Genomic DNA, 14,069 nt, shown 5'->3' with positions numbered 1-14,069 from the left:
CATCCAAATTAAGTTGCAACATAATAATTCTTGTTAGAAAACCCGAATCGGCAATGCGAATTTAAGATTAGCCGATACTTTAGATAGCATGGGAAAAAGGTGAAGAGTGTAACCTAAGTGTGCTGCCAAGTGAGTTGCGAGGCGGTTTAATAAATTGGATGTCTTCTACTCGGCAGAGTCCACTTCAACCGTTTAATTCTGTTTTAAAACAAAACATTTTTGTCATGAGTTACATTTAGGGATGCGCACGAGACGAATCGAGACAGGATTTTCCTGACAAAATTCGAGTCGAGACATGGCACTTCCAATAGAGAAATATACATTTTTCGAGTCGAGACATCACTTTTACAGCACATTTTCGAGACGAGACAGCCACAAATCTTGTCTCGTGCGCATCCCTAGTTATATTAGCACACACTACATGAGTGACAATTTATATTATGATGGAATATACTATGAGCTTTAATAGAAAAAGTGTAGACACTTGATAATTATTTTATGTAGTAAGATTTCAATAGATTCAGTGCTTGATCGTGCCGTGTATGAAGTTATGAAATATGAATTGGTTTCAACAGGCGCGGATCCAAGAGGAATTTTATAGGGGATAGGGATACAGCCCCCCTCCCGCCCATGACGCTCAGGTGTACACTGGATAGAGTGGGTTTCGATCCTACTTTATTTACACTGGGTAAAGTTGGAAACTATGGTTTAGTCCAGCGTTTCCCAACCTTTTTCAACTTGCGGCACACCAGGGTAACTTGAATTCTCGCGGCACACATATTATTATTACTATTATTATTATTATTGTTATTATTATTATTGTTATTATTATTATTATTATTATTATTATTATTATTATTATTATTATTATTATTATTATTATTATTATTATTATTATTATTATTATTTGAAAATATAAAATACTGTAGTATTTTTTTCTGATTACTGACATCCTTCTCACAGAGAAGAAAGCTAGACCACTGTTTTTTCCCCGTGGTAAATCATTATGCTTATTTTTCATTTTAATTTAAAAATAGAAAACAATTACAATCAGATATATTGCTCAAGTTGTTAAAAATACATTTTTTTTTCAAAAACTGTATCCAACCTTTCATTAAGAAGGAGGATCACTAAATAACGAACCAACAAACGAACCTCTTTTACTCTTAAAACACAAATATAGGTAATTCGTATGCATGTTTACTTTGCCGGAAGGATTGAGTAATATTTTAAAATTTCAAGTTACGAAATAGTCTGCAACAATAAAGAAGCAATAATGGTCATAACAATGATAACACTTTTTTTTCAAAATTAGAAATGTACAGAAAAATGTTCTACAGAAAAGTAACACAGTATGAAACTTTAAATTTTAGATTCATAGTAGGCCTAGTAATTTGAAATACAAATATACCTTTTTCTGTATGTCTTGCAATTTGATTGCTATAGAATTAATAATTTTGTTCCGATTTCCTCGCGGCACACCAGCGACCCATTCGCGGCACACCGGTTGGGAAACGCTGGTTTAGTCCATCCCTTGATCATATTCTGCGGTGTTAATATCTGGTCAGAACTTGCTGTTCTAGAAGCCTTAAGTTCATACGCGATAAAATAGTATTTCCGCATTATGCACCTTTTTAAACTATTTTCAATATTTGTATGTATCCTCCGTGAAAAGTTTTATTTATTGGATACTGTATTTCTGACGATGCTTCCATTATCAAATAGTGTATGTAGTTTTATTTAACATAGAATTGCATACGACAAAACAGTAGAAAACATTCTCATTGTTTTAACTTTTCTTGAGTTGATTTTGAACTTAACGTCCCTTTCAGCAGCGAAGCTATATAAAACGTGGACCTACTAATTAACGTCGAATCCGAATCACATGAACTCCCACCGGGAATCGAGCCTGGGTCTTCCATGCGTTAACTTTACTTGAATTTGGACTCGAACGCTCTGCAGCAGATTTAAAACGGTGGACTTGCCACCCCTGAGTTTTTCAATGAATGTATTTCTTAGTAATTATTTTAATTTTACTTTTGAAAAGGTGTAAGCATTTTGCTTTAAAAAATCCTTGAATTATACGTAGTCAGTGTTGAATACAGGTTTCATTTTTGTACGTGGCAATAGTAACTTCCATGGTCCCCTCTCTTCTACCTCTAGACACAGAAATTTTGTTTTTAATAAAGCCAAATTACGATTTTTATCAATAAAGAGTGGCTGTCCTAGTAACTCTTGTATCGATTTCCTGCTAAGCAAAGATAAAGTGAATCTGAAAAGGTAGGGGAACGGTAGGTAGCGGCATGACATCACGCCGTCCCCCATGCCTATCTTTGCCCATTGTAATTTCTTAGGAACTGGGGGGACGCCGTACACATTTTTTGGAGGTGGGGGACGGCGTCCCCTGCATTCCCAAGCACTTTTACCTCTGCTGCTAAGTATTAATTGCTGTAAGGACTAACGAAAAATATTATGTGGTAATTCTACTACTACTACTACTACTACTACTACTACTACTACTACTAATAATAATAATAATAATAATAATAATAATAATAATAATAATAATAATAATAATAATAAATGATCTGAATGATAAAGATATTTTTTTAACTTTCTAATACAATCTCTGTGGGCTTTCGCGAATCTGGATATATTGTTTTTATGAGGAATAAAGAGGCTTCAAACAACGACGATTTGTATAAAAGTCTTATCAGGTGTCTGACAGCTGACCTTGTGTTTGTTTTTTTTAACACAATGTTACAAGGCACAGAAGTGTGCGGGCATTTTGCTTTTTTTTTGCCTGAGTGTAGTTTGAGTACTAAACTCAAGACTTTCGTTCTGTCGTTGGCACGTGTCGAAGCAGCTTGTTTGCTGTGCGATGTTTTGCCTTCAGGCGATCGACTAGATCGAAGAGTCAAGAAAGAAAGAAATATGCTTGTTTCATGGAGATATGCTTGCTTCTTGGCATTAGTGTTTGAAAACCAAAACTGTTCTGAGTATCCATTTTGTTATGTCCATAATAAGTATAAAGGGAAATGTTAATTCTCATATATAGTAAGGGTAAAACTGAGGGGGAACGCGAGGGTAACGTTATATATATTAGGGATGGCCGGATCCGGATCTGGTCGGATTCGAAGATCCGAATCTGGGTCCGGATCTCGGATCTGGATTCGAAATTCGGATCTGGGTTCGAAATTCGAATCTCAGATCTTGATTCTTATCCAAACCCACATCCCACCCAAATTGTGATAAACTTGAATATCAAAAATTCGCCGAAAGAAATTTCACGAAGTCCTGACAGTGAAGAAGAAAACAGAAAATTAAGAAGAATACTGGCAAGTCTATTTGTCTCCTTCAATCTACACTAACGATTATATGCTTGCCTAACTAAAAATAATCTGATTTGATCCGGATGAGAGTTCGAATGTCGAATCTAAGTCCACCCGGTTGCAGGACCGAGATGAAATACATACATATTTATATTTGAAACCGGAATACAAAACACGAATATTTAAAATTCCTCAATACACCTATTTCATTGACAGTTAAGAAAACATAAACAGTTAAGATAAGTATTGACTAGTTTTTACGTATATTTATCTTGCTCAGTCTGCTCAAAATATCAAATGTATAACTTACAATTAGATTTAATAATTATTTAATAAATCACAATATGAGCACCGAGAATAAACTATGAATTTTGGTGCCCCTTATCTAGATTTGAAATTTCGGATTCATACATAGAATCAGGCTGAAAGATAAATATTTGAGATCTGGAAACCGAAACAAGTGCTAGTACCATGATCGTAGCCGTTTGTACCTAGGTAGTGCGAGCGGAAGGCACTTGCACTAAGTCCGAATGTACTTTGGGGAACACGAGAAACTAAAAACAGATATATATTCTTTTTCAGGGGCAAGTCGCGCTTTAACATGACTTTTCATTAGTGTTGTGTTTAAATACGAAAACTGTAATGGCGACTTGTTTGAAATAAATGCCATTTTTTTAGCAATAAAGTTAGGTACTTTCACATTGAATAAAAATTACCAAAGCACATTTCACTTATGAGAGTGCTGGTTCTTATGGAAGCTTTCACACTGAACCGAAGATTTCCTCATGTGGGTATCGGATTGCCACAATTCACCTTTCTGAAAGACGTGGTTTATCAGGAGGTCGGCCAAGATTCTTTTGGACTTAGCGTGTAGACTGCTTCTGGTCTCAATTATTCAAATATAGTAAGACTAACCGTATATAAAGTTGGTTCGAAATGATTTAAAATGAAGGGTGCGGTGGCTCCGTGGTAGAGCGTTCACCTCCGGTGACTGGGGTTCCTGGTTCGATCACAGCACGTGCCGTGTGGACTTTGTGGTGGACAAACATCGTGCTCGTGGGTATTCTCGGGGTTCTCCCGTTTCCTTCCACTTCCTTCATTCCACAATTTCACTCATTTCTCATTATCACCGTCTCCTTTAGCCTAACCGGCATAACCGCGGGACGTTAAACTTAAAGATTTCATTTCATTTCATGATTTAAAATATCACTAATTGTCCTTAAGGGTATAATTGCGATTTAAATATTCGTAAATTAGAAGAGATGTAAAAATTAAGCGTTAAAATAAATCCGATAATTCCTAATGCAACCTAATAATAGCAATAAAACTCCTTATGTAACATTTTCAAAGCTAAGATTAACAGTTATGTTCTTGAAGAGGGTTTATGGCAACATAGATTATAAATCCAATTATCATAAGTAGTATCTCTGACACCCCCGCATTTTACATCACTATCGCCCTTCATCCTGACAATTCCGGACATCCGGGCAATTCACTTACCCACAATGACTTTTCAGGCGTTCCAGTGACATCAATATCTCAGTTTGGGTTTGGGTTCATGCTTCGGTGAACCTTGACTATCACCATCAGCAGCTATTAGAGAATCAGAACTTATTTCTGTATTAGATAATGTGTGTAACTATAGCTTTTCGTCTATAGAAGACTGAAAGCCTGCCTTCGGTGCCCGTGGTCATGGGTTCAATTTCCGGAGAGGCACTCAACAATTTCGATGTTGACCCAGCATCGTGGGGGAGTTATCTTAAGTAAGAGGTAGCGGACTCCAGTCTAGAAAGCCGGCATAAGGACTTCGGGTGTCGATGCGTTGACTACACATCCCCACTTTGAACGTAAGGCCGCTGGTAGGAACCAAAGGACTGTCGTCCCAAGAATTTAGTTTGTTTTAATTATCATAAATGCCTTCTTTATTATTAAATTTTATCCAATATTTTCTTTTCAACTAGTTTGCGAAACTCGGAGCTAGCTACTTGTTTTCTTTTTAATTCATGTTCATAGTTAGAAGAACTAATCACTAAGGAAAAACAATCTTTTCAATAAAATTCGTCTCGCGTCTTTCGTAACTCTAAGTTTAGTTATTTTTAGTTTTTTTTTTTTTAAAGTTGAAGGGCGGTTTATCATTTCTCCTCGCTTTCCCTATTTTTTTTCTAGTTTTACCTATATTTCTTTGCACGGACATTGCACCTATACCCACGTGCTTAGTGTGTTCGTTTACAAAAGCGGGCCATTTTCCTGCCACTATAGAAAGTAAGAGTGCACTGTATCAGAGAAATATTAATTGACGTATGTAAGTTAATATATCTGTGACGAAGTCATAATTACTCAGTTTTTGCATCGTACATAGTTTCCTCATCCTCATTAATCTCTTTACCCCCGCTTCCTGAATTCCAGTTCTAGTATTCTTTCTTGATAGCGGACTGACGTCTCATGTAGACGTATTAACTATAACATCAGCAATAAATAAAGTACGGTTTAATTTGCACTAATTTTAAAACATTACATTAATTAAATAATAATAATAATAATAATACGGAGCGAGCTCAGGCTACTTGTTATGATTCTTGCTTCGCAATTGGATAATACCAGATTCGAATTCGGAGACCAGCCATCCTGACTGAGGATTTTCCAGGGTTGTTTCTCAGTTATACTGGGCAAATGCTAGGTTAGTACCTTGATCTAAGGCTCTGGAGACCTTCCTTCCATTCCTTTTCCAATAGTTTCATCTGTTGATTACTACAGTGTAAAGTAGCCCCTGAGGATGTATCTGATAGCTTATAGTGAAAAAACAATAACGATGTTATATATCTTCACGAAACGTGAGGGTTAATTTAACTACAGCCTTACAGTCCCAATATATAGCTAAAGTTTTAATATCAATTTCCTGACTTTTAAATACTATTTTCATATTGTTTCAGCTTTCAATTTTCTCATGTATGTTCCCACCGAGAATTGAACCTGAGATCACATGAACAAATGCGAATATGTTAAATATTTTTGAACACTTTAATATACAAAACACAAAACGCTTCAATGATACGACGCATGGATATGTTTTGGTTACCTCCTGCAATGTATGTTTAAAGAAACATGGAGGGTGAAGAAAAAAAATAATAGAAATCTCTTTTATATTTACTCCTTCAACAAACGACCGACCTCAGAAGGGCAAGCCATAAGTTAGGTAATAAAGTCATACAACGAACACAACCATATCGCTCTCCTGAAATTCTCACGCCAACCAGTCTATATTTTTTGTTGTATATACCTTCGAAGTGAAAGATATTCATTATTACATTTGTTGATGGTTGGACTCTAGTGAGTCAGAAACTACTATTAATAAAGAGTTTGTTTTGTCTAGTATTCCTGCGATTAAAAGGGCCTTATCTAAAAGATATTTCATTTGTATCTGAGAAAAGGAGAAAGTTTATTTTCTAAGAATAAAATAAATATTATCAATGTGAAGCTAACATTAAGTTTCGAAGAGGAGCTAAACAGAAGAATTTGTTACCATTTACATCAGTTTTCAGACAGTTCACTATACTCTGAAATGGGAAGAAATCAAACTTGGAAACATTTTACTAAAGCGACTTCGACAGAAAGTGCAACATGTAAATATAGCAAGGTTAAAATAAAATAAAGAACAAAGGTAGCACAAACGTGTTACGGAAACATTTAAAAGCACAGCAACCTACTATGTCAGTGAATCCGAAAAAAGTTTTAACGAATTTTAGATATTCAATTTTATAAGATCACAATTTCAGATGTAGGTTTGGATACGAATCAAGATCTGAGATTCGAATTTCGGATCCAGATCCGAGATCCGGACCCAGATCCGAGATCCGGATCTGAGATTCGGATCCGAGATCCGGATCTAGGTCCGGATCCGGCAAGATCCGGATCCGGATCTCACTGGATCCGGGATATCCGGATCCGAAAATTTTTGGCCATCCCTAATATATATAATAACATAGCATATTTATTTCCAAAATTTTATAAAAACTATTTATTTTATAGAGTTCAAAATTCGACCAAATGTTTATTAGTATTAATATTGCATGTTCACTTTTACTTTTTCTTGCTAAGGTAATATTATAGCGCGCTAATTAAAAATTAATTTTCTTCCATTTAAAAGCTGTTTGGCTGCATTTTGCAACAGTGCAGAACAGCAGATAGGAATCTAACCAGGTAGATTTCTCTCTCTCTCTTCCCTCGCTAGGTCACGTGCGTGAACTTAGGATTGTCCGCGGAGAAAAAGAAACCGATGGAATGCAGATTGACAGCAAATAAGAACAAGGTCTATTTTCTTTCTCTTCATAGATCGTAAAGATTTCCTTGATTCTATGTAAACATCTCCGCGAATAATTACCTGTACAGGAATATTGCAGCTAACAACGTACGAAAGTTTCAGAAAATCTGTCTATGTTGTTTTCAAGTGTGGGGAGTCTGTTCATCTTATAAAATCAGTTTCGAAATGTAGAGCGTAGAACAAACACACTTATTTTTTGCATCAACTGACAAAAGTTTACATACAGATCAAAGAGAAGTCTTAGTGCGTTTGCACACGGCAACGATAATATCGGTGGAAGCATCGATAATGTCGGCGGTGAAATCGACTTCAATGTACTCAAATCGTAGCTTACACACGCCACCGATATTATCGGTCGATCCTCCGACACGCAGATGCTGTCGGCCAAGCCCCAGATAATGTCGGCGGTATCGCCGACACCGATTTTGTCGGTGGCAATGTTATCTTATGATTGGATGCACATGTGGCCGATAATGTCGGCCGGCCAGTGGGTTAGATGAAGAGACTGAGTGACAAGGCGCTGTATACTTTTGTTTCGTTTCTTGTCTTTGGAATTTTGTTGTTTCCATTTTTTTTTTCTATTATAATTGTATAATAATATTATTATTATCTTGTCCTATAAACAACTTCGGAACAGCTTATTATTTTTTTACAGTCTCTGTTTTGGAGTAGCTAATTCCCTTTATTAAATAAGAGTACTGGTTTCCCTCTAAATAGCTATTACCAAATAGAATATAGAAAATTTAGATAACCAAGTTCTTGATTATTTTCCACTAATTTTTAATTTTTGTTCTTTCTCTCTCTGTCTCTCTCTCTCACACACACACACACTCTTTGATGGTATATTTTTTAATCTATTAATGCATTTAAATTTCAATACATTCTGGAAATTAATTTAAGCGTAATTTTCAAATTTTGATACACTGTGAACATAAGCATATGAAAAAAATCCTGATTATTATTACTTCCTTTTATTTTCATTAGAATTGTGTGCAGATTACTTTTCCCGGTTCCACTCAATAAGCAGTGATTGAATACAATATTTTTTGACAAGTCAAAGTAGAATTATTATTTTGAAACGAAACCAACACAATCAAACACTCTTTCCCAAGCTCCAAGGACAAGTTACTCACTTGGCATTTTCTTGATTGTGATCTCAACAATAGGGATGTGACTTCATGCTTCACTTGTTACAGATTTTTTCTCTCACTTCCAAAACTATCCCAAATCTCCCATTTTAAAAAATAATGTGTAGAATGGCAATTGAAAACAAAGACCAAAGCTATGTATCCAAGTTTTCCCTCTCCCCTTTGTACCGGGATCGACCCCCTGATAGAGTTCTGCATTTTAGCTACAGTGACTGGATCAAAAGGTTGTATATTATTGCATTCTTACCTTTCTAGTTTTGCTTAGATTTTTAGAGATGGCAGGAATTTTTCCATTCGATATTTTAACCGTTATTGAACTTGTGGAATGTAGACTTTGCATATGGGATAAGATAACAGACTCTTTCAAGAACAGGATTGAAAAGCAAAAAGCACGGCGAGAAATTTATGCAAGCCTTGTCCAGGATTTTGAGTTCATGGACAAAAAGAAACGAGAAACGACAGGTATGTATGCAACAGCGCAAATCTGTCTTCAACATTAGGGGAGGGGGGACGGGTAAGATCGTTCCCATATTATATATATACATATATAGCGATGTTCAAAATATTTCTGTAGCCGAGAAACAATGCTGTAGAGGATCAGGGGAGCAGAATTGTCTTCAACATTCGGAGGCGGGCAGATTTGAGGCTTATTCTGAGTGGACATTAATTTCATCTCACTTTCCTTTCTAGCGATCGGACACAAATAATCAAATTTCTCTCCCAAAAAACACATTTCAAATCGGATTATTGGGGAGGACAATCTCCCCAGTTCCAAGATTGGAGGGGACATGTCCCCTTCATCCCCCCGGGATTTGCTCCTGTGTATGTATGGAGCAATGTAAAACAGAATTACTAATTCGAATTTTATCATTTAATCTACTATGACATTAATGTTAACTACAAGGAAAACAAAATAATATATATACATGTGTTTTCATTGGGAAGGCCGATGGGGGCTGAACTTGAACGTAAACACTATCGGGGTTGTCACTATAAATCAGAGCAATCCCGATAAATATGGATTCGACACAAATATTGGTCATTTTCTACTACTTTTACATGTCCCGGTAAACGCCCCCTGAGACCCCCTTGGTTCGAATTGTGAAAAAATCGCCTCTGGCCTCCAGCCGATATCGCGAAAACTATGAATGTGACACTAAAATCTGCCATTTTCTACTACTTTTACATATTCCGATAAAAGCCCCTGTGATCCTCTGGTTCCAATTTTGAAAAAAACCATGCCTCTGGCCAGCAGCCGATGGGAGCAGTATTTGGAAGTCAACGCATGTGTGAGTATCACCATTCATCTCAACGACAGTGAAAACTATTGATTTGAGACTAATATCGGCCATTTTCCATTATTTTTACATGTCTCGCAATTCTCCACCCCGGTGACTCCCGGCCCACATACAATGGTGGCTGAATTAGAAAATCATCGCTAATGAAAGTATCACCATTGATCTCAGCGACCGCGAAAACTATGAAATCGACACTAATATCGGTCATTTTCTACTACTTTTACATGTCTGGGTTAACGCCCTCCTGAGACCCCCCTGGTTCGAATTTAGTCAAAAACGCTTCACCTTGGTCTGGGACCTGAACCAAGGTATCCGTGTCCAAAATTTGGTAACTCTCTGCCAACTTGTCTGGTTCCCAGGCCGGTCCCGGTTGAAAAAAAAAAAACTCTTCGTCTTGATCTGTGGCCTAGACCAAGCTACCCGCGACCAAATTTTAAAAACTTTCGTCCACTCGTCTGGTCCACGGGCCGCACACAGATAGAGAGACAGACACTCAAGCAAACTCTATTTTATTTATATTAGAAAGGTCAGATCCACCGTTATTGTAATAGAGCGGTGCTTGAGTGATTGATCGTAGAAATTTAAAATCCAATGAGTGATAATTTCATAGCCTTGTTTTATTACAAGTTTAAACTCTCTAGTCAGTAGAGAAGAGGGCATGATTCATGGTTAGAGTTGATGACAATGGGTTTCGGTGGGTCTTGGGTCACAGTGTGTGACAGTGGTTCATGGTGGATGGTGGGACAGAGTGGGTCACGGTGGGTCATAGGTCACGATGGGTGGTGGGTCAGTTGGTCGTGGCTAAAGTTTTCATTGCCCCACACTCTCTCTGAACTACAGTGTTGAAAATTAATCAGTGAAAATCAATTGCAATTGATCAATCAATTGAAAGTAATTGGTGTGGAAATCAAAAATTGCAATTTAATTAATTGCTAATTAATTTCAATTGCAATTACTTTCAATCGATTGATTAATTGCAATTGATTGTCCTTTATTAATGGGCAACTGCAATTAACAATTAACCATTACTTACTTCCGTTGTCAATTGCAATTAACAATTAAATTTACAGATTAATTGTTAATTGTCAATTCAATTGAAATTTGCCCAACACTGCCACTCTTCTCTTCACTGTCCCGATCCGGCCCTTCAAACTTTTTTCCCTTCTATCGAAGCCAGTACTGCCTATTTGGGAAAAGTCTCAATGTAGAGTGGTAGTGGTAAAAACGATGCATATTCGCCGTTCTGTTGGAAGGGGGGCTGGTGGAATGTGCCGTAAAATTTTACGTTGCCCCCATAGGAAAAAATCTAGATTCGACACTACTAATATATATATATATATAATTGAGAAACACTATGTTTGTGACTATAAATCTCCCGAACCGCCCCACTGATCTTAATCAAATTTGAAGCTATTCACTTTGATGGTACAACTTAGGGGGGGTGTAAAAATTATTAAAATTTAATAATTCCTGAGCCACTCGGCCAATCTTGATCAAATTTTCAACATAGATGAGGCTCAGGCCTGGGATCGTGTTATTTAAATTTGACGAAGTAACGTGGGGGCGGAGAAGAAGGAGAGATATATATAAAAATCAATTTATATAAGACTGAAAGCCACTATTTTTGTAACTTAATAACTCTTGAACTATATCTTTAATATCCGACCGATCGCAATCAAATTTTCAAGATGTATGAGGTTTGGATCTGGAAACATTTTTGTAATTTTATTTTAACGGTACATCCTAGGGGGGAGGGGGGAACGTATAAATAGAAACTAATAAAACCTAATAACTTTTGAACCACCCAACCAATCTCGATCTAATTTTCAACAAATATGAGGGTCGGGCCTTGGGTGTTTTTTTATCATTTCACTTTGACGAGCCAACGTAGGGGAGGGAGAGGGGCAGATATATGTAAAAAAAATAAAAATAAAAATGCCTGTCTCTGTGACTTCATCACTCTTGAACCACCCGACCGATCTAAATCAAATTTTCAATATACATGAGTATAGGGGCAGGGATTACTTTAGGCTATTTACTTTGACGAAACAACGTAGGGGAGGGCGAGAGGGAGAGAAATTTAAAAATGATAAAAAATGACCGATATTAATGTTGAATCCATAGTTTTCGGGCCCGATGAGACAAACAGTAACACTTTTGATGCTGTTTCAATCCAAGTTCAGCCCTAATAGTTGGGAAGGTGGAGGGTACAATGGAGGAGAGGGGGATAAACGTTTAAAAATGATCGAAACTGAGTAATATTAGTGTCGAATCAATAGTTTTAGGAGTAGCTGAGATTAACAGTGACAATTCTGATTTCGTGTGCCGCAGCACGGGGGAGGGGGAGCTATATATAATAATAATAATCGAAAATAACCAATATTAGTGCCTAATCCATAATTTTCGGGATCATTCTGATGAACTGTGACATCTTCGATCCGGTTTAAATGCAAAATCAGCTCCGCCACTTGCGGGAAGGGGAGAAAGTGATATATAAAATGATCGATAATGGCCACTATCAGTGTCAAGTTTATAGTTTTCTGGGTCGCTTAGATGAGCAGTGGTACTTTCGATAATGTTTAAATTCAAATTCAACCCCACAACTTGGGGGAAAGGGAGGAAGAGATATTTAAAGATAATGGAAAATGACCGTTAATTAGTGCTGAATCCACATTTGTGGGGGGTCACTGAGATGAACAGTGACACTTTCGTTGCCATGGCCCGCAACATAGGAGAAGAGGAAATATATATATAAATGACCGAAAATGACCATTATTGGTGTCGAATCCATGATTTTTGGGGTCGCCGAGTTCATCAATGATCTTTCCGATGCTGTTTAAATCGATGCCATTAAAAACGAAAACAGCATATTTCACGGGTACTAAACACATGAAATACGGAGTTGTGCTTTAAAATTTTCATTTTAACTTACCAAAGCGGGTAATATATGCTAGTAATACTAATAAAGCTCAGGTACTGTCCTTTCTCTATTTCAAAACCACCTATTTTTTAAATCTCTTTGCTATAATATTTATTACTGGAGCTATCAGTATATTTTTGTTTTTCGCCTTTATACAACACCAAGGTTATAAAGGAAGGTCTTTTATATGTGGGTTCGGAACTTGAATCTGATAGGTCGTTCCCAACCATACTATCTCGCCTCCAGAAAAACTGGATTACAGGGCAGAGTCTAAAGCAAGAAATTTCTCTCTCTTTTGCTAAAAAAAAACTTTAGTTCGCATACTAGTCATAGCACATGTTTAGAGGTTTTTCAACGAATCTGTATGAGACGAGACCTGCAAATGACACAATACTGAAAGTTGAGCTTACACCAGGAGTCGATTCTGGTATCATCCTAAAACAAAAAAAATCCTAATGGCTGATTACTTTAATGCTCATAAATCATTCTAATGTAAAAAGTTTTGGTGATCTCGGCCCCTAGACTCCCCGTGGATACGAGCCTGTGTGACCCCCCACCCTCGAACACAATTTTCTGGAAGAAAGCCTCTATTCTTCCTTTTGTATGTCTAGTTTACTGAAAACATGAAAAGCAAACTAGATCACAGAGCATAGAGTTGGAAATGATGGACATGTTGCATTGCAGACATATTTCGTACCGTTGATGATTTTGGGAAGTTTTCCAGGGACAAAATTCACCTCGGAGTTATATCTCCTATGGTGCTCAATGTGAGTTGAGTTGATTTTGTCGTCCCTTTCAGCAACGAGGCTATATAAGACGGGACCTACTGATTAATTGACAAACCCGAACTACATGAGCTCTCACCGGAATCGAACCCGGGTCTCTCACGTACGCTAAAGGCACGTACGCTAACCACTTAGACACGAAGAAGCTCGGAGCTCATATTAGAAAACAAGAAAGCACATTATGGGAATTTCAGTGCAGACAACTAAGTACGACGAATGTTAAAAGAATATTTTTCATCTTGAATATATTGTAATAATGGTCAATCTT

This window comes from Thermobia domestica, chromosome 12 (genome assembly GCF_964235325.1).
Source record: "Thermobia domestica chromosome 12, izTheDome1.hap1.1, whole genome shotgun sequence".
Taxonomy (NCBI): Eukaryota; Metazoa; Arthropoda; class Insecta; order Zygentoma; family Lepismatidae; genus Thermobia; species Thermobia domestica.
The sequence above is the reverse complement of the archived record's forward strand: the minus strand, read 5'-3'. Positions refer to the sequence as shown.